This window comes from Lissotriton helveticus, chromosome 7 (genome assembly GCF_964261635.1).
Source record: "Lissotriton helveticus chromosome 7, aLisHel1.1, whole genome shotgun sequence".
In the NCBI taxonomy this organism is placed as follows: Eukaryota; Metazoa; Chordata; class Amphibia; order Caudata; family Salamandridae; genus Lissotriton; species Lissotriton helveticus.
Genome location: NC_136068.1, coordinates 1,403,051,144 through 1,403,069,379, shown reverse-complemented (window position 1 = coordinate 1,403,069,379; position 18,236 = coordinate 1,403,051,144). Strand labels below are relative to the sequence as shown.

Here is an 18,236-nt window from a genome sequence, read left to right as displayed (position 1 = left end):
ACTGTGGGTTTCATCAAATCTGATGCTGCATGTCAAAGCCCAACACAGGACCTCGCATCATAGCCCCTCACAGCTCCTGATCTTCAGCTTCACAGGAACGCAGCATGACACAACTCAGTACAGGACCTCGCATCATAGCCTTCGCAGGACCTGATCGGATCCGGCGCTGAATGAGAGGAAGCCTTGCATCAAGGACAAAAGGTACAACTCTTGATGGGACCCACCTGGTCACCCTATCTGGCCTGAACCTCTGACTTTGTCCTGGTCCAGCGAGACCAGAAAACCAAAGTTGGCCCTCTGTCTTTTGGCTCTATTTTTACAAGAAATTGTGAATGTCAATATCTTCATTTCTTCAGATTTATATTGTTCTGCTATCATTTTATTAATATATTTATTAACATGTTCTAAATTATCCTGGGAGTTTTCGTGTGCTGTATTTTTACTTTCTTACTGTTTCTGTGCTTCATAAATACCTTATACATTGCCTCTAAGTTAAGTCTGATTGCCTTGTGCTAAGCTGCCAGACGAATAAGCACAGGTTAATTTATTACCTTTATAGTTCATCCTGACGAGGATTGAGTTTGTTGCCAGAGTTTGGCTTCCAACTCCTCAACCAATAACACAATTTATTACATGGACACATTTCACTCTAAAAGATAGCTTGAAAAGACGGGTTTGCATCTTTGCATTCATAAAAGTTCATGTAATTCTTTGAAAACAAATTACGTACATTTCACACACACCTGTTAATATGCTGGAAATGTTTAATTTGAGATGCACCCCAGCAAATCACCACAACATCCTTTTCAAAACCTTCAGGGGTTACTAAGTGAAGGCACTAACAGCTGCATCGAATTTCAGATGGAAACTGTTAAAGACAAGTGTCAGTGCACCCTAGTTCTATTCTCTTTAGTTAAGTTTAAGGGTGGGCGTAGTTGGCGGAGTTCCACTAAGTGGAATTCTGCGGAATTGATCAAAAACTCATTGAACTCCGCTCCACATGCCCGTTTTGTATCAACCCAATTAATAAAACAGAAACCTCACATACCCTTGATAAAACAACAAGTAACTCTATCATTACATGCAATGAAAATGAAAATATAGCAAGCAGTACCTTTAGTTAAACAACAAATAGTTCTAGCTGTACATGCTAAAATACATATAGTCATCTCACAAAAGTAAAATTCTCTATACTGATGATTGGTTCTGCACCATGTGGTGCAAGGTTAATAAATATAACCCGGGCCAGATATGAGGGTTAAGGAGAGCACCTCATCTGCTGTGTCTGTGTGTTTTAATGCTGCACAGAGCGGCCTGTAACATTGGCCATACAAAGTATACCTCACACAGCACGTCATATTTACCTGAGCCTCTCAACACTACATTGGTGATGAGTTGGTGACCTTTCACCATCCGGATTTGTGTGGCGACCTCGTGCGATATATAGACATGTGCAGTGCTCGTGCCATGTTGCCTGTGTGACTGCCAATGACCCGGCATGCTGATTGCTGGGATCGGAGAACACCCGATGCATGCCACAGTTTGGGTGGAGCCTCCAAATTCCAGCAGGCCGTCTCAGCCAAAAGGTGTTACCTGCTGCAGCAAAGGCCGCATGTGTGGATGAGAAGGCTGGGTGGTGCAGCACCCTCTGCTGGCTGCTCATTGACTTTCTGATGGCCCTGCTCTGGTGAGTGGCCTGTTTTGACTCAGCAGCACAGAAGGAAGACAGTTCAACCTGGCATCAGTGCCAGTCGACTGGCCTGGTTGCAGAGTATGTGCTGATGCAACATTAGGGACTCAGTGTCAGTGCTCACAATTCAGGCCAATGGAAACGTGCCATTGGTGCCTGTGATTATGCTGGAGGGAGACGGATGCAGCATGGAGGACATGTCTAAACGTAACTGGGCTACAACCTACTTTAAGCTACTTAAATCACATCCAAGAGGGTGGATAGTCAAGAGTCAAATCAGGTGGCACCCCATTCTAATTCACATCATGGAGACAATACCACCAGTGGAGCCCTTTACAGTGGAAGGTGCCCTGTCTTGTGCAAGCCTCCAAATGTAAAGCGTGTGTAGAAAGAGTACTGCTCTTCTTTGAAGCCACCAAAATAGACAATGCACAAAAGAAAGATATGATTCTTCATTTGGGGGAAGAGACATTTATAAAATATCTAAGTCCATCAATAAAGTGGCTCCCAAGACACACCTCACCCTCATAGCATCTCTCAAGTCGCATTTCGAACCAATGGCAAATCAAGACTATGAGAGGTTTGTATTTCATCAAGCAAGACAGCAAGTTAAGATGCCTTCCACGCCCACCTTAAGGAACTTGCCAGCACATGTGGGTTTAACAATGAAATGATGGGATACGAGGCCAGATCATACAAAGGTATGCCTCCGCAAATTTTTGCGAGTGGATACGAGAAAAATCAGGAAAATCCCTAGCAGATATTTTAGGGCTGGGCAGGACCAAGGAACTGTCCTGAGCGAGGGCTGCCCACATGGAAGTGGCCTTACAGGTCCCGGTGAAGAATGAACCAGTCAATGGATTCACATCAAATCCTATGGCTTAACCAGGTCAGAGAGACAGCACCAGAACACAAACCTGCGGATATTGTGTTGGAAGTAGCCATAGCCCTTCAGAATGCCCTACAAGAGGAAAGAAGTCTGCTGGTTGTGGCAAACTCAATCACTTCATGTGGGTCTGTCGCTCGGGAAAAGGTTAGGGCAGCACCCCACTGTAAACCTGCTCCCATAAGTAAGAGGGGGAAGCAGCAAACTGGATGATGATAAAACTGAAGAACATACCATTCGCTCCGTTTTCACCACTGGCACTGCTGCTCAAACCTCACGTTGGTTGTCACAATGCCAGATATAGGTCAAAGATCAGGTCACTACTACCGTAGTAGACACCAGAGCAACAATTAACATCATGTCTGCAGAGGCCTTTAGAACTCTGAAACCTGCTCCACAATTGAATCCTCCGGCAATCAATGTGTTTACATATGGTGGAGACAAACCTCTTGTGATGTGAGGTAAATTCAAGAATAACATCACCTATGGCTCCAAGTTTGTGGAATCTCAAGTATATGTTGCTGGAGATGGCCATGGTATGCCCTTGGGCTGCAGGGCAGCTGCAGACCTTGGCATCTTCACCTTTGCTTTTGGGATCCTTCAGCAAGCCATCACTCACCTCTTGGCAGAATTTCCTGCGCTCTGTGAAATAATTGGGTGCCTGAATGGCAAGACATCTATCTGCATATCGATCAGTCTGTGCAGCCCATAGCCTTACGTCATTGGTGGATTGCATTCCATCTGTGACCCTTGGTGGAAAAAGAATTGGCCAAGCTGGAGGCTGCTGCCATCATTGAAAAAGTAATGGGACCCATCCGATCGGGCTCTCGACAATTTTGGTAACCCGAAATCCCAAGCAGCCGTGTGAAGTTCGAATATCTGTGGAAATGCGACTGCTCAATGTGGCAATAAAAAGGGAACAACATCTCACACCTACAATTGATTACTCGATTGGAGAATTGAGTGGAGCCAGCTGGTTTTCTAAACTAGATCTGCATTCAGGATATCACCAGTTATTCCTTGATGAGGAGCCTCAATACATCACAACATTTTCAACCTATGCAGGCTTGAGGCGTTACAAGCGGTTAAGTTTTTCTGCATCTCCAGTGCGCAGAGCTGTTTCAGAAAACTATGCAGGAACTTTTGGCCAATCTCCCTTGTGTTGTGAATGTCAGTGATGACATTTTAATTTACACGAATACAGTTCCTGAACACAATATGAGATTGAAGGAGGTACTCCTAAGGATTCAAGAGACAGATCTGATGCTTCACCGCGACAAATTCAAGTTCTTACAGCAGTAGTTGCACTTCTTTGGATATGTGTTGTCGTCTGCAGGAGTGACTTCGGATTCAGACAAAGTCTGAGATATTAAGGAGGCCCCTGCTCCTGCCACTGTGATGGAAGTGCACAGTTTTTTTTAGGTATGGTCAATTATTGTGGCAGTTCCATTTATGACTACAGAACCTTGACACAGCCCCTATGCAAACTCAACAAAATGTCAGGTCCTTGGTCATGGGGCCTGGAACAAGAAGCTGCTTTTCAGACCACTAAGAACGCCCTTTCATCGAAGACTACATTGGCCTATTTTGACCCCCCAAAGGAAACAACTATCACAGTGTATTGACATTGACCCCAAAGGTTTAGCGGCTGTGCTGATGCAGTGTTCTGCTGAAGAAGATGATTGGGTCATGGTGGCATTCGTCAGTCGCTCTTTAACGAAAACTGAGCCAAGAAATTCTCAAATTGAGAAGGAAGCGATAGCCATTCACTGGGGTTGCTGACATTTTCACCTGTATGTCTGTGGCCGCTCATTCACAGTAAACACTGATCACAAGCCGCTCCTTCCTTTATTCAAGGGCATGGCTGCCAAGCCAACTCTCTGAATTGCAAATGGCTGTTCCAACTTTAGGAGTACAATTGTCAGGTTGAGTACTGTCCTGGATCTCACAACCCTACATACCTTTGCCTCAACATCCTCGAATGGCTACTCTTGAAGAGGAAGCTGATGCTGATGAGACAGAGCAGCATGTCAATCGTGCCCCATTCCACTTTCCATGAAAGTCCTGTGCCAAGCTACTAACCAAGATAAATGCCTTTCGGGAGCATTGCAGACCATAAAAAACAACCAGTGGCAGAAGTTCAAGAAGGACTCTCTTTTGCGTACCCCGGAAGCGTGAGGGATTACGGAGAGCTAATATCATATGCACCAAGAACTGAGTGGGGGCTCCACTGGGTGCCTTTTGAGAGGACATCGCCTTGTCATACCCACTGCCCTCACAGATCTAGTTATTCATCTGACCCATGTGCGACATCAAGGCATGGTTAAAACCAAGAATAGATTGCGAACCAAGGTGTGGATCCCCTTGATAAATGTAAAGGTTGAGGAGGTGGTCATGTCCTGTTATTGTGCCAGGCCTCTGGCGAGACCAGTCCACCCTCCCTTGTAATAACCAAGACAGGACCGCAATGTCCCTGGATGTGTGCCATTCTTGGATTTGGGAGTCTGCCGGATGGTAGACAAACGTTTATAATGATTGATGACTTCTCCAAGTATCTGGAGGTAGACGTTGTCTCATTGTTAAACACCAGCAAGCTGATCACCCAATTGGAGAAGGTAATGGCCACTCATGGCATGATAAAAGAGCTACAAACTGACAATGCCCCACCTTCCATGGGCGGGAGGTGGCTGCCTATCTGACTTCTCTTGGCATCACTCACAAGAAGATTACCTCGCAGTGGCCCCAGGCAAATGGGGAGGCCGAAAGATAAATTCAAAATTTGAACAGAGTCATTCGGACTGTCTCTGCGAGCCAACAAACTCTAGCACTTGTGATATTTTCCTTCCTTCATGAGTATCGCCATATGCTTCATTCTACCACTGGACGGGCTCCTGGGCACCTCTACATAGGTCAGGACATGGTAGATTCTATTCTGTACCATCCCGGGTGGTTGCTAGATCCTATTTATGACAGCCAAGTCCCTGGAAGGTGGCAGAAATGTAATGATCATGCAAGATGTCACCGACGTGCTAAGAAGTCTGACTTACAAGTGGACAACATGGTGCTGGTACAGAATCGATGCCCTGGTAGCAAATGTTGATTGCTCTTTGAGCAAGATCCCTGGAACATTATCCTTTGAAAGGGCATCCGTATCACCTCACAAAGGGCCTCGAAACAACCACTCGGAACTCTTCAGTTTTAGGAGGTTCCATCCTCAACTGAGACAATCCCTAAGTGAAGAGGATGTACCTCCTGCATTGTATGAGACTGAGGACAATGGTGATGTTGACTATTCTGAAGGAGAGTTGATGGAGCCGAACGTTGATGTTACAGGGATACCTAGTGGGCCTGAGAACCATGTGGGAAGCTTTCCTCCCTGGTCATCCAGTTTATAGAGGGTCAATTAATTGAGCTCCGACAACAGATGTGTTGGTTTGTTTCTCTGTACTGATAGTTGCTTCTGCAGCACGTGGTGCAAGGTTAATAAATATGCCCCTGGATGGATATCAGGGTTAATGAGAGATCCCAGGCTGGGGCTTAGCACTGCATCTGTTGTGTCCATGTGTTTTAATGCTGCGCAGTGCAGCCTGTAACATTGGCAATACATAGGGGCAGATTTACAAGCCCCTTGCTACATTTTTACAACACTGTGAGGCAGTGGCATCGTAAACCATGTGCCACTATGCAAAAGATTTACAACGTGATGCATCTAGTGAGATGCGTCACGTTCTAAAGCCCTGCACTACATTATACCTGCGTCAGGTATAATTCATGCAGGGTGGGTGTTCCGTTGCAAGAAAGCCCTGTAAAAGTGACGCAGGGAAAATGACAAAATTTCACTGAGTCACATTTACGTCCCCGCTGCATCAAAACCTTACACCTGCTTGTAGCAGGCCTAAGGAGTGATGCAGCACAGCAAGTATAGGATGCCCCTGAGCAGTGCTGGAGTTGCATCGTGCTTGCAACACAACTCCAGCACTACGTCACCTATACGCTGACAATAGCGTTGCACATATGTCTATCCTTGCGCCACAGTGCGTCGCATTGTAAATGCGCTACAAAAGGGGGTGGTGATGGACAGAGCATCTGAACCAATCAAACACTCACACCCAGTCAAAAGATCTGGGTTTAATCCATCACCGTTCTTTAGCCCACTCTGCCACCCCAGTTCAGACATGGCCATATGCAAATCAGTCTGACCCTGTGCCTCATGGAACAGTCCAGCCCGAACTGCCAAGCCATGCCTTCCATGGACCGGAAACAAGCTTCCTAGGACCGGTTTCTGGCATTTCAGCCATCTTCAGCCAGGCTTGCTTGAATCCAGTGGCAAAGTGAGCAAGGGACTCACGTCTGAGCATACCCTGCCAACTTATGGCGAACAAAGCGGTACAAAAGGGGGTGGTGATGGATGGAGCATCTGAACCAATCAAACACTCACACCCAGTCAAAAGATCTTGGTTTAATCCATCACCTTTCTTTAGCCCACTCTGCCACCCCAGTTCAGACATGGCCATATGCAAATCAGTCTGACCCTGTGCCTCATGGAACAGTCCAGCCCGAACTGCCAAGCCATGCCTTCCCCGGACCGGAAACAAGCTTCCTAGGACCGGTTTCTGGCATTTCAGCCGTCTTCAGCCAGGCTTGCAGTTCGGGCTGGACTGTTCCCATGAGGCACAGGGTCAAACTGATTTGCATATAGCCACGTCTGAACTGGGGTGGCAGAGTGGGCTAAAGAACGGTGATGGATCAAACCCAGATCTTTTGACTGGGTGTGAGTGTTTGATTGGTTCAGATGCTCCGTCCATCACCACCCCCTTTTGTACCGCTTTGGCCGCCATAAGTGTGGCAGGGTATGCTCAGACGTGAGTCCCTTGCTCACTTTGCCACTGGATTCAAGCAACCTGGGCTGAAGATGGCTGGAATGCCAGAAACTGGTCCTCGGAAGCTTGTTTCCGGTCCAGGGAAGGCATGGCTTGGCAGTTCGGGCTGGACTGCTCCCATGAGGCACAGGGTCAGACTAATTTGCATATAGGCATGTCTGAACTGGGGTGGCAGAGTGGGCTAAAGAACGGTGATGGATCAAACCCAGATCTTTTGACTGGGTGTGAGTGTTTGATTGGTTCAGATGCTCCGTCCATCACCACCCCCTTTTGTACCGCATTGTAAATGCGCAGCATCCATGGTGGCGCAAGGGGTTCCTAACGTCACGCAACATAACTGGCGCATTCATGCTGATCTGCAGGGATGCGCAAGTTATTGTAAATCTGCCCCAAAGTATTCCTGACAAGGCACATGCCCTAATTACCGGAGCCTCTCAATACAACAGGCCTAGTGCAGCAAAAGTCAACCCCTAATGTTTTCTGTGAAAAGGGTGTATTTGCGAATATCCAGATTCTTTTAATGTATACACTTAACAAATAAATGCACCCATTGAAAATAAATACAATTATAATGGGCCAGAGAAGCATAACAATGCCTATTTTAATATGTCATATATGAAATATCAAGTTCAAACATGCAAAATGCAGTGTGCTTCCAGCTCTTCCTCGGGGACTGTTTGGGTTTTATGATCACATCAGGTTGATTGTCAGGCTCTTCTTTCACACTGCAGCAGCAGAATCGTTGAGCAGCAGGTGGTCAGTCGCAATAATTACTCACAACTGAGCCCACTGTTTTTATAGTCAACCATCAGTGAACAATTAGCACGTATTTAATTGGATTTCACGTCCTCTACTCTGGAAGCACGTAATTGAAAATTCGCCACGAAATTTAACTCTAGATGGAATATCACTTCACCTCTAATATCAAAGATGAACTGTAATCGTTGTATCTTTCCAAACATTTTCCTCTGTGTACAGTAATTTGCTTTTCTGTAATTTTGTAAAGCGTTGAGACAGTTCTGCTTGAAACTGCTGGCTGTCGGTTTGGCGTGGGTCACAGCTAAGTGCCCTTTATACAATTACATTTATATTAATGGTGCGATTACTCAGTCTTTATAGGAAGAAAGGACTTGAAGGGTCTTGAGGGATGGGAAGTTGCATTGCTTAAATCCAACAGCTCACTGCCTTCAAGCATAGACGTCGAATTGGTGGTTAGAGGGCATTGTTGGTGTGGTGTGAAATTGTAAAATAATTAGTCGAGTAGGAAGGAATGAAAGAACCACGTTTAATACTGAAAGTATAGTAATGTACAGGAACACTAGAAAAAAATACTTAGCAAACCAAATATAGAACAAAGTCTCATACTGACACTCTGCAAGGAAAACAGGGGGGTATATTATCAAGAATGGCGTTAAAATTATCCCCACTTTAGCAGCAGGAAACTGCCGCTAAAGCGGCGATAATGGGCTTGATAATATGCCCTTGTGAATTCCCATAGAAGCCCATTTTCTGGTGTGAACCTGGGATTCTATGGGAATTCACAAGGGCATATCATCAAGCCCATTATCGCCGCTTTAGCTGCAGTTTCCGTCCGCTAAATAAGCGATCATTTTAACGCCATTCTTGATAATATGCCCCAAAGTGTTATATGCAAAAAACAACAAGTGATGGACTGAATGTGGATCAATGTCACACACTCCCCCAGTCAAAAGATCTGGGCCCAAATCCATCGTTTTTTTGCACTCCACACCACCCTGGGTCAGATAATGGCTTTATGCAAATCAGCTCTGACCCTGTTGCCCCATGGGAACAGTCCAGTCCGAACTACAACAGCCATATCTTTCCCAGACCGGAATCAAGCATCCGAGGACCGGACCGGTTTCGAGGTAACACCTCTCTTCAGCCCGGCTAGCTTGACTCCAAGTGGTGTGGAGTGCCTGGGACCCACGTCTGGGCATCCCCAGCGCACTTAGGGCGGCAATTGCAAAAAACAACAAGTGATGGACTGAATGTGGATCAATGTCACACACTCCCCCAGTCAAAAGATCTGGGCCCAAATCCATCGTTTTTTTGCACTCCACACCACCCTGGGTCAGATAATGGCTTTATGCAAATCAGCTCTGACCCTGTTGCCCCATGGGAACAGTCCAGTCCGAACTACAACAGCCATATCTTTCCCAGACCGGAATCAAGCATCCGAGGACCGGACCGGTTTCGAGGATGGATTTGGGCCCAGATCTTTTGACTGGGGGAGTGTGTGACATTGATCCACATTCAGTGCATCACTTGTTGTTTTTTGCAATTGCCGCCCTAAGTGCGCTGGGGATGCCCAGACGTGGGTCCCAGGCACTCCACACCACTTGGAGTCAAGCTAGCCGGGCTGAAGAGAGGTGTTACCTCGAAACCGGTCCGGTCCTCGGATGCTTGATTCCGGTCTGGGAAAGATATGGCTGTTGTAGTTCGGACTGGACTGTTCCCATGGGGCAACAGGGTCAGAGCTGATTTGCATAAAGCCATTATCTGACCCAGGGTGGTGTGGAGTGCAAAGAAACGATGGATTTGGGCCCAGATCTTTTGACTGGGGGAGTGTGTGACATTGATCCACATTCAGTCCATCACTTGTTGTTTTTTGCAATTGCCGCCCTAAGTGCGCTGGGGATGCCCAGACGTGGGTCCCAGGCACTCCACACCACTTGGAGTCAAGCTAGCCGGGCTGAAGAGAGGTGTTACCTCGAAACCGGTCCGGTCCTCGGATGCTTGATTCCGGTCTGGGAAAGATATGGCTGTTGTAGTTCGGACTGGACTGTTCCCATGGGGCAACAGGGTCAGAGCTGATTTGCATAAAGCCATTATCTGACCCAGGGTGGTGTGGAGTGCAAAAAAACGATGGATTTGGGCCCAGATCTTTTGACTGGGGGAGTGTGTGACATTGATCCACATTCAGTCCATCACTTGTTGTTTTTTGCAATTGCTGCCCTAAGTGCGCTGGGGATGCCCAGACGTGGGTCCCAGGCACTCCACACCACTTGGAGTCAAGCTAGCCGGGCTGAAGAGAGGTGTTACCTCGAACCCGGTCCGGTCCTCGGATGCTTGATTCCGGTCTGGGAAAGATATGGCTGTTGTAGTTCGGACTGGACTGTTCCCATGGGGCAACAGGGTCAGAGCTGATTTGCATAAAGCCATTATCTGACCCAGGGTGGTGTGGAGTGCAAAAAAACGATGGATTTGGGCCCAGATCTTTTGACTGGGGGAGTGTGTGACATTGATCCACATTCAGTCCATCACTTGTTGTTTTTTCCAAAGTGTTATATAGCATTTAAAATTAATTCTTGAACCCCTGATTTCACTAGTATTTCATTGCCACAGATCAATCTATCTCTTAATCTATTCACATGGGCGCTTTATATAAATACATCCAGAGATACTATGATTTGGTGTGTTAATAAGTAAAACCATCATCACAGTCATCCTTGGGATATTCCCAAAAATAGTTTGTTTCCTCGTTATTATTGTCTGCCAGAAATAATGGTACTTAAAGTTTTCTTAAGCAGCTACATATTTCTATTCCTTTTACAAAGAACCCAGAACATTATTTTATATATTGAAATGATTGTGATTTCGTGCTCTTCCCCAAATTGACTACCCTTTGTGTTTAAATGTTTTTTTACAATTGTAGTTGACAGATTGGGTGGTCACAATGAAACACAAAGATGATTGTGAGTTTCTGGTTGTGAGGAATTTTTCAAGCGTGTTACTGATCACCTTTGTGTTACAGTGTTATAGTGGTACACAGATATGGGCCATGCACAATCTGAGCCTCAGAACCCAACCTCCAATTACTTGATGAGGCACAGTAAGACTGAAGCTGGTCTGTGGTTGCTTGTGTTTACACTTGGAGTGGATCTTGCTTAGCAGTAGAAGCAATCCTCTTCCTATTGGAGTAGAATCAAGACTGATTTGCAAACAGCTGGTTCCTATTTAGCCTTTGCCAGTGGCTGAGACCATTGCAGGCACCACACCCATCTGCTCTGAGATTCAATGTGATGCTATAGGATTAATGGTATGCCAAGACATACTTTGTTGTTGTGTCGCAGAACTCATGGTGAACCTCACTGATGTGGGCAAACAAGGCTTCTAGGTTTGCTTGCCTTCACATTCAGAGGAGTACTGACCTAGCTGTTCATGCTTCACTGTTCCTATTGAGGAAGGACTAATGGGGTTATTTGGAGCTTGGTCGATGGTGTACTCCAACACAAACATGAAGGAGTATCCTATATGCTATACCAATGGCTTTCCCGCTCTATTTAAAGTCAGGCAAACTGGCATGTGACAAACGGGCACCAGGCAATTGGTTTAAGTGCCTCAGACCACCTGCCCCACTTAGGGCAGATGTTCTGCAAAATGTTGTCTTGTGACGGTTCCGAGCTAATAAAAAAAATGTATCCCCACATTCTTAGAGAAAACTCCCAGGGTAAAAGAGCCCACACTCTTTTGGTTTTTAAAAAACAAGCTCCCTTTTAGTCAGACTACATATAGAAAACAAGAGGTTTACTAAGAGGTTGCATTAAAAATCTCTTTCTATGGAGAATTGTCTGCTGGAATTATCTTACCATAGGTTTAGTGCAATGGAATTAATTATGGCAGAGAATTCTACACCAGAAGATAATACATCAAAAACCCTAAAATATGACAGAATTTGGTAACCCCTAACTGAAGTGTATGAAGTATACTGTAGTATATGGTGCAGAAATGGGAAGGGGATTGTCACAAGTAGAATGCAGCTGATGCTGTGCCACCCACTAACTTTCATTCCTGCAGGCAGATTTGGCAAAATAACACTTTTTGAAAGGTAACCCTACTTTGCAGCCCACAAGGTATAATGAGAAAGTGGTGCATGCAAGAACTTAGTACTGATATGTGCATCAGTAACTGTCCCCTAAAACCTACTTTTAGTATAAACGTGTTGGAAATCAGCACCGGTTTGCAGCGTCCCCCTACATTGTGCCCCCTTTGAGAGCCCAGGATGCTGGTTTTCTGACTATGAGAGTGCACTGGATTCAGCTGGGAGCTCCCGGGCGAGTGATCGCCCTTTAGTGATTCGCGCCCCCCTCCCCCCCGGCGACTGAATGCCCGGTCCGGTGTTCCCCCTGCGTTCTCCGAAGCCGACCATGATCACCTCCGAGGTGTCCGACGCCTGGTCAGAAGCCGCCATGACTGCAGAGAGCATCCCGCCGGAGGAGGAGGGGACAGGACGAGCTCGATCCCCCAAGCGCCTGGATCACAGCCGATCAACACTGAGGCAATAGATCTCTCAGCAGCGCGGCTCAGCCCATGCTGGGCCTGACTAATCGATTCATCGGAGCTGCCCCAGGGGATCAATACCTGCTGATCTGCCCCCGATCACCCACGGTCTAAGGGATGATGCAGATCAACAAGGCAAAGGGATCTGAGTGGAGCTGTCCTGTGGATCCGAACATTATACTGGTGAGTGCCCCCAGGGTGGAAAGTAGAGGCTACTCACCAGGTCACCGGGATTACAATCACAAAAGCAGGCAAAGTGGAGAAACGGGCGAACGTGGTGGCCTGACCTCAAGATGGCGGCCTCTTGGGACGGAGACGCAAATTAGGAGCTGGCCTGCCTCTCTACCCACTGCTAAGAGGCACTAGCCTTGTTACCCTATGTCTGTTTCAGTTCTCGGAGTGTGTAGAGAGCTCCCCAGGCACACTGACTTCATACTTCAATTAATTCATTACTGGTGACCGCTTGGAGCCACAGCGACTATCACCCCTTCAGATAGTCCCCCCCCCCCTCCAGGCAGTGGATGCGCTAACTTCTCCCCTTACTTTCGATGCCCAGAGAGGGATCGACAACACCCTGCTGTTCCTCTTTCAAATTTTGGTGACTTTGCCTTCCCATTCAGGGGTAGATGCTCTCTGACTGTTCAGCCGGTTCGGTTTTGCATGCAATGCCTGCCATTTTGTTGTGAGATATTTACCTCAATTACTTGGACCCTCCATCTTGCGGCTGCAACTGACACTAGGACTGATCTTCATTGTTGGTCAGTGGCTTCCTTCCAACACCACCTGAACACCGGGCTGAACGATGGCAAGATTTTCCTGCTCTGTAAATATGTATTATATAATTGTACATTTGCATTTTTTTGTTTATATCTCTTATGTAACTCTTCTAATCCAAAGTCCTTATGTAACGTAACTGGTTCTTTTGTAAAGCGCTCTGACACCTTCGGGTAATGTTCGCGCTATATAAAATCGCATTAAATAAAATAAATAAAATAAATAAAAATACTCTGGGCAGTCCTAAGGCCAGTGCAAGGTTGAAAACATCCACTGCTATGTTGAACCTACAGTGAAAACAGACACATGAATTAGGGTACACTATGTGTTTGGGTAAACTTATTGATCTGCCTGAAGCTTAGATAAAGATTCTTTTATTTTTATACAAAAACCGGTGTGGTGTCCCTTTTGTGCATGATTTACTGTGTTACTGTTGATGTGTGTTACACAATTACTTTACACATTGCCTCTGAAGTTAAGCCTTCCCACTCTGCGCCAGGAAGCGGTGGCCCCTACTTGGACTAGGGTGCGTACCCCGGCCAACAAGAGATCCCGGTTCTAACACAGAGGTTTTGAGAAGTTTGGAGCAACTGAGGAAAAAGGCTCCATAAGTGGACCGACTCAACTGCGAGAACCAAGCCAGCAACCTTCAACCGCGAGCCGGCCTGACCTGCTAGTTCGTCCCACTGAAAAGCTCCCGAGCTCTGACTTCCAGAGTTTGACTGGGAGATCCCTAAAAAGCAAGCCAGAGAATCCTCACTGAATTTGGCCTAGTGAAGGGACCCTGGAAAAAAAAGCTCCAGATTCATTTCTAAGTCTCTACGTTTCTAAGCCAAGACCTACCACAAGAGGTATTCCATCGTAGTCAGCCTGAAATTTTTACTTTGGGCTGGTCAAGCACAACCAGATGTCCCAGAGTGGTGCTTAAGGCTTTTAAGTACTATAAAGTGATCATTTTTTTAAAATTCATATCTCCAGTTCGCTACATTGAACCTTTGTCATTTTTGTGTTTTTCCTTTTTTAAACATAACATATTTTCTATTTTCCTAAATTGGTGTTGGATTTTTATTGTGTGTTGCATCTTAATAATTTGCTGAATTGGTGTTTTTAAATGCTTTATATACCTGTTTCCCAAGTTAAGCCTGCCTGCTAGCAGCCAAGCTACCAAGGGTTGAGCATGGGAATAATTGATTGAAACCTGTTCTGATCCCTACACTGTGTTAGTGGATTTATTGAGAGTGGTAGATGCATATGTAACCACTACTAATATATCCACTTTCCAAAAAAAGGTCTGTAACTTTTTCTGTTAGAAAAACTAAAGTGCAGAGTAAAATATTATTTCTGGTAGCTGGAGTTCGAGATAAGCTACAGGAAAGATGCTACCACTGTTCTGATATTTATTAATAGTCCAACTTTCTGGTGGAGTCAGATTTCTGACAAATACTCAGGAAAAAAACTGTTAGGCTTTCTCTGACTGACCATCAGATTGCTCTCCCTACCAGCCTACGACAGACCCAGGACCTGCTGACCTTCAGAAGACTTCTCAAGACCTGGCTCTTCGATCAGTAGCAGCCCCCCCCCCCCAGCGCCTTGAGACCCTCGCGGGTATGTAGTGTGCTTTATAAATACAGTGAATGATTGATTGATTGATTGATTGCTAATTAGCATTAGACAACCAATACTTCCCGTTAACTAGGTGTGACACTAGCTCCCAGAGAAGATAAAATGGCTTAGGTCTTTTGGAAGGAAGGGAGACCTGGGTGTGAGGTATGTGACTCCTGTACTGTCCTGTATGTGACAGTTAAAACTCACTTTAAAGGGACAATGGTGATGCCTGCTTTTTTATAGTTAAGTGTAAAAGAGGTCCTTTGAAAGAGAGGCCTTTGCCTCTCTTAGCTGGTTGTTATTTTTGTGACCATGTTGTTTGCATTCATTTTTGCAGGCAGCCAGTGTGCTTTTGCCAAGGGCCAGCATGGGTTCTTTCTTATAGCCATGCCTCCTTGCTGGTTGTTGTGACCATGTGGCTGGTTGCCATTTTGTGTAGGCTGCCAGTGTGAGTTTGCCATAGGGCTGCATGTGTTCTTAGTGGTACCATGCCTCCTTTTTGGCTGTTGTTGTTCTGACCATGTCACTGGTAGCCATTTTGTATTAGCAGCCAGTGCACTTTTGCAATAGGACTGCAAGTGTTCTTTGTTGCGGCCGTACCTCCTTACTGTCTAATGTTGTGACCATGTGACCAGAGACCATTTTTTGTAGTCAGCCAGTGTGCTTTAGCCATAGGCCTGAATGTGTTCTTTATTATGGCCATGCCTCCTTGCTGGTTGTTATTGTTGTCATGCCCATGTGGCTGGTGACCATTTTATGTAGCCAGCCAGTAGTCTTTTGCCATAGACCTGCATGTGTTCTTTGCTGTGTCCATGCACCTTTCTAGTTGTTTTTATGCCAATGTGGGTGGTGGCCATTTTGTGTAGCCAGCCAATGTGCATTTGTCATAGCCCTGCATGTGTTCTTTGTTGTGGCCATGCCTCCTAGCTAGTTGTTGTTTTTGTGACCATGTGGCTGGCGGCTATTTTGTTTAGGCAGCTAGTGTGCTTTTATCGCATGCCTGTATGTGTTCTTTGTTGTGGACATGCCTTCTTGCTGGTTGTTGTTGTTGTGACCATGTGGCACGCAACCATTTTGTGTAGCCTGCCAGTGGGCTTTTGCAATAGACCTGCATGTGTTCTTTTTTCCCCATGCTTTCTTGCTTAGTGTTGTTGTAGATCATGTGGCACTAGCTGGCAGTCCTTTTGTGCATCCAGCCAATGTGCCTTTTGCATAGGCTTGCATGGAAGGATAAAATATCAGTTTTACAATATGCTTGAGCTCCATCACTTCCGTTTCGCTGACGTGCTCCCTTTCCCAGCATGCCTCGTTCGCCCCTTCCCCGGTGTGTGACGGCATTCTGCTAGACACAGACGCCCCCTCCATCTCCTCCCGCGGCCTGGTGCACGAGAACCCCCGCCGCCACCATGAACAACTTCCACGACAAGCCCCAGCAGCAGGTGCAGCAGCAACAGCAGCATGGCGGGGTGAAGCCCAAAGAGTTCCCGCAGGAGATCTCTCTCTCTACGGTGCTTCTGGACCCTAGCACGGCTCATCCTAACCTCATCATCTCTGATGATCTCACCTGCATGCGGTACAGTGACGCCAAACAGCAACTTCCAGAAAACCCCAAACGATTTGATTACTGCTGCTGTGTTCTTGGCGCTGAGGGCTTCACGACTGGCCGTCACTACTGGGAGTTGGAGGTGGGCAACAAGACCAAATGGAACCTCGGTGTGGCCCGCGAGTCCATCGCCCGCAAAGGAGGGATCACCCTGTCGCCAGAGACCGGCTTCTGGATTTTGTGGCCGCAAAATGGTTACGAGTTCAAGGCCCTGGATTCACCGAACAGACTCCTCACCCTGAGGGTCAAACAGCAACACATTGGGGTCTATCTGGACTATGAGGGAGGGCAGGTGTCCTTCTACAATGGGGACGACATGACCCTCATCTACACCTTCACCAGCACCTTCACTGAAAAGCTGTACCCCTACTTCTGACCGTGCCTGAACGACTCCGGCAAGAATGCAGAGCCGCTACGGATCATCCACCACAAGCCCTAGCTGGGCCACATGCAAGGGGCATCTTCACCAGTACTTCTCTAGTAGTCCTGCGCACAGCTTGCATCTTGTCCCTTCCCCGAGCAGCAGAAATGCAACACCGAATAAGATTGTTCATGTGCCTGTGCCCTACCTCTACTGATGTCTTGATATCTTAATGCACCCCTTCTCTAAACCCATTTTTTAAAAATTGTATATTCCTTCAGTAGGTGGAGAGGGGCAGTGGGATTTAACCGGCTGATGTGACTACCCAGATTCAAAATGCACTTTTTTATATTCCCTTACATATCTCTTGCCCAGTACTTGTTTTTCAGCTGTTTTTGACATTTTGGGATGGGAGAGTTGCTTCACAGATATTGTGTGGTTAACAGCACAGAAGACTGTGTGGATTTGGGTGGTAAGGTAACAACTACTTGTGATGCCAAGAGGCATTTATTATATGGGTCAAACCTTAACTCAGTTCAAAAGCCTCTCCCTTTCCTTCCAGTAGTGGCATTTGCCTTTCTTAGTTCTCAGAGTATCTGCCAGGCCTGGGGCTAAGCTATCTGACTGTTACCACCATGACTCCAACTTCTCCACTGCGCTTTTATCCACTAACTAAATGCCATCCATGTATGTCTCCATCCTCTAGCTCCTCTGGAAATGTGTGGGTGGGACTGCCTATGCCTAGATGACCTAAACAGGCAAATGATTGTTTTCAGCCAGTGGTCGGTAGTCACTGATAAAACTGCTAGCAGAGTAATTTAAGATATTGGCCAGACTGGCAAGATATGTTACATTGTGCAGCTGAAATGGCTGTTTGGTGCGCTGCCTAAATTGTTTTTTTTAAAGTACTGAGGAGCATTCACATGTCATTTTATTTTTCATGTGACACAGTGCGTGCACGTGAATAAACTTGTGGTCCGCCTGTTCCGGGAAGGCTGCTCTGGCATGCAGCCCCCACATTCATGCAGTAGACCTGTTTGAATATGGCCCTTGCCTGCATAACATGAATAAACCATGAGTGATTTGTATTATTTGTGCTTATGCGAAGGGACAGTTGCCTGTGAGGGAACTAGGAG

At 46.4% G+C, this 18,236-nt stretch overlaps 1 pseudogene; it reads left to right on the top strand.

Moving 5' to 3' along the window:
* The first annotated feature begins 16,445 nt into the window (after positions 1 to 16,445).
* LOC144767435 (zinc-binding protein A33 pseudogene) lies at positions 16,446 to 17,476 on the top strand (annotated as a pseudogene).
* Positions 17,477 to 18,236: the final 760 nt, after the last annotated feature.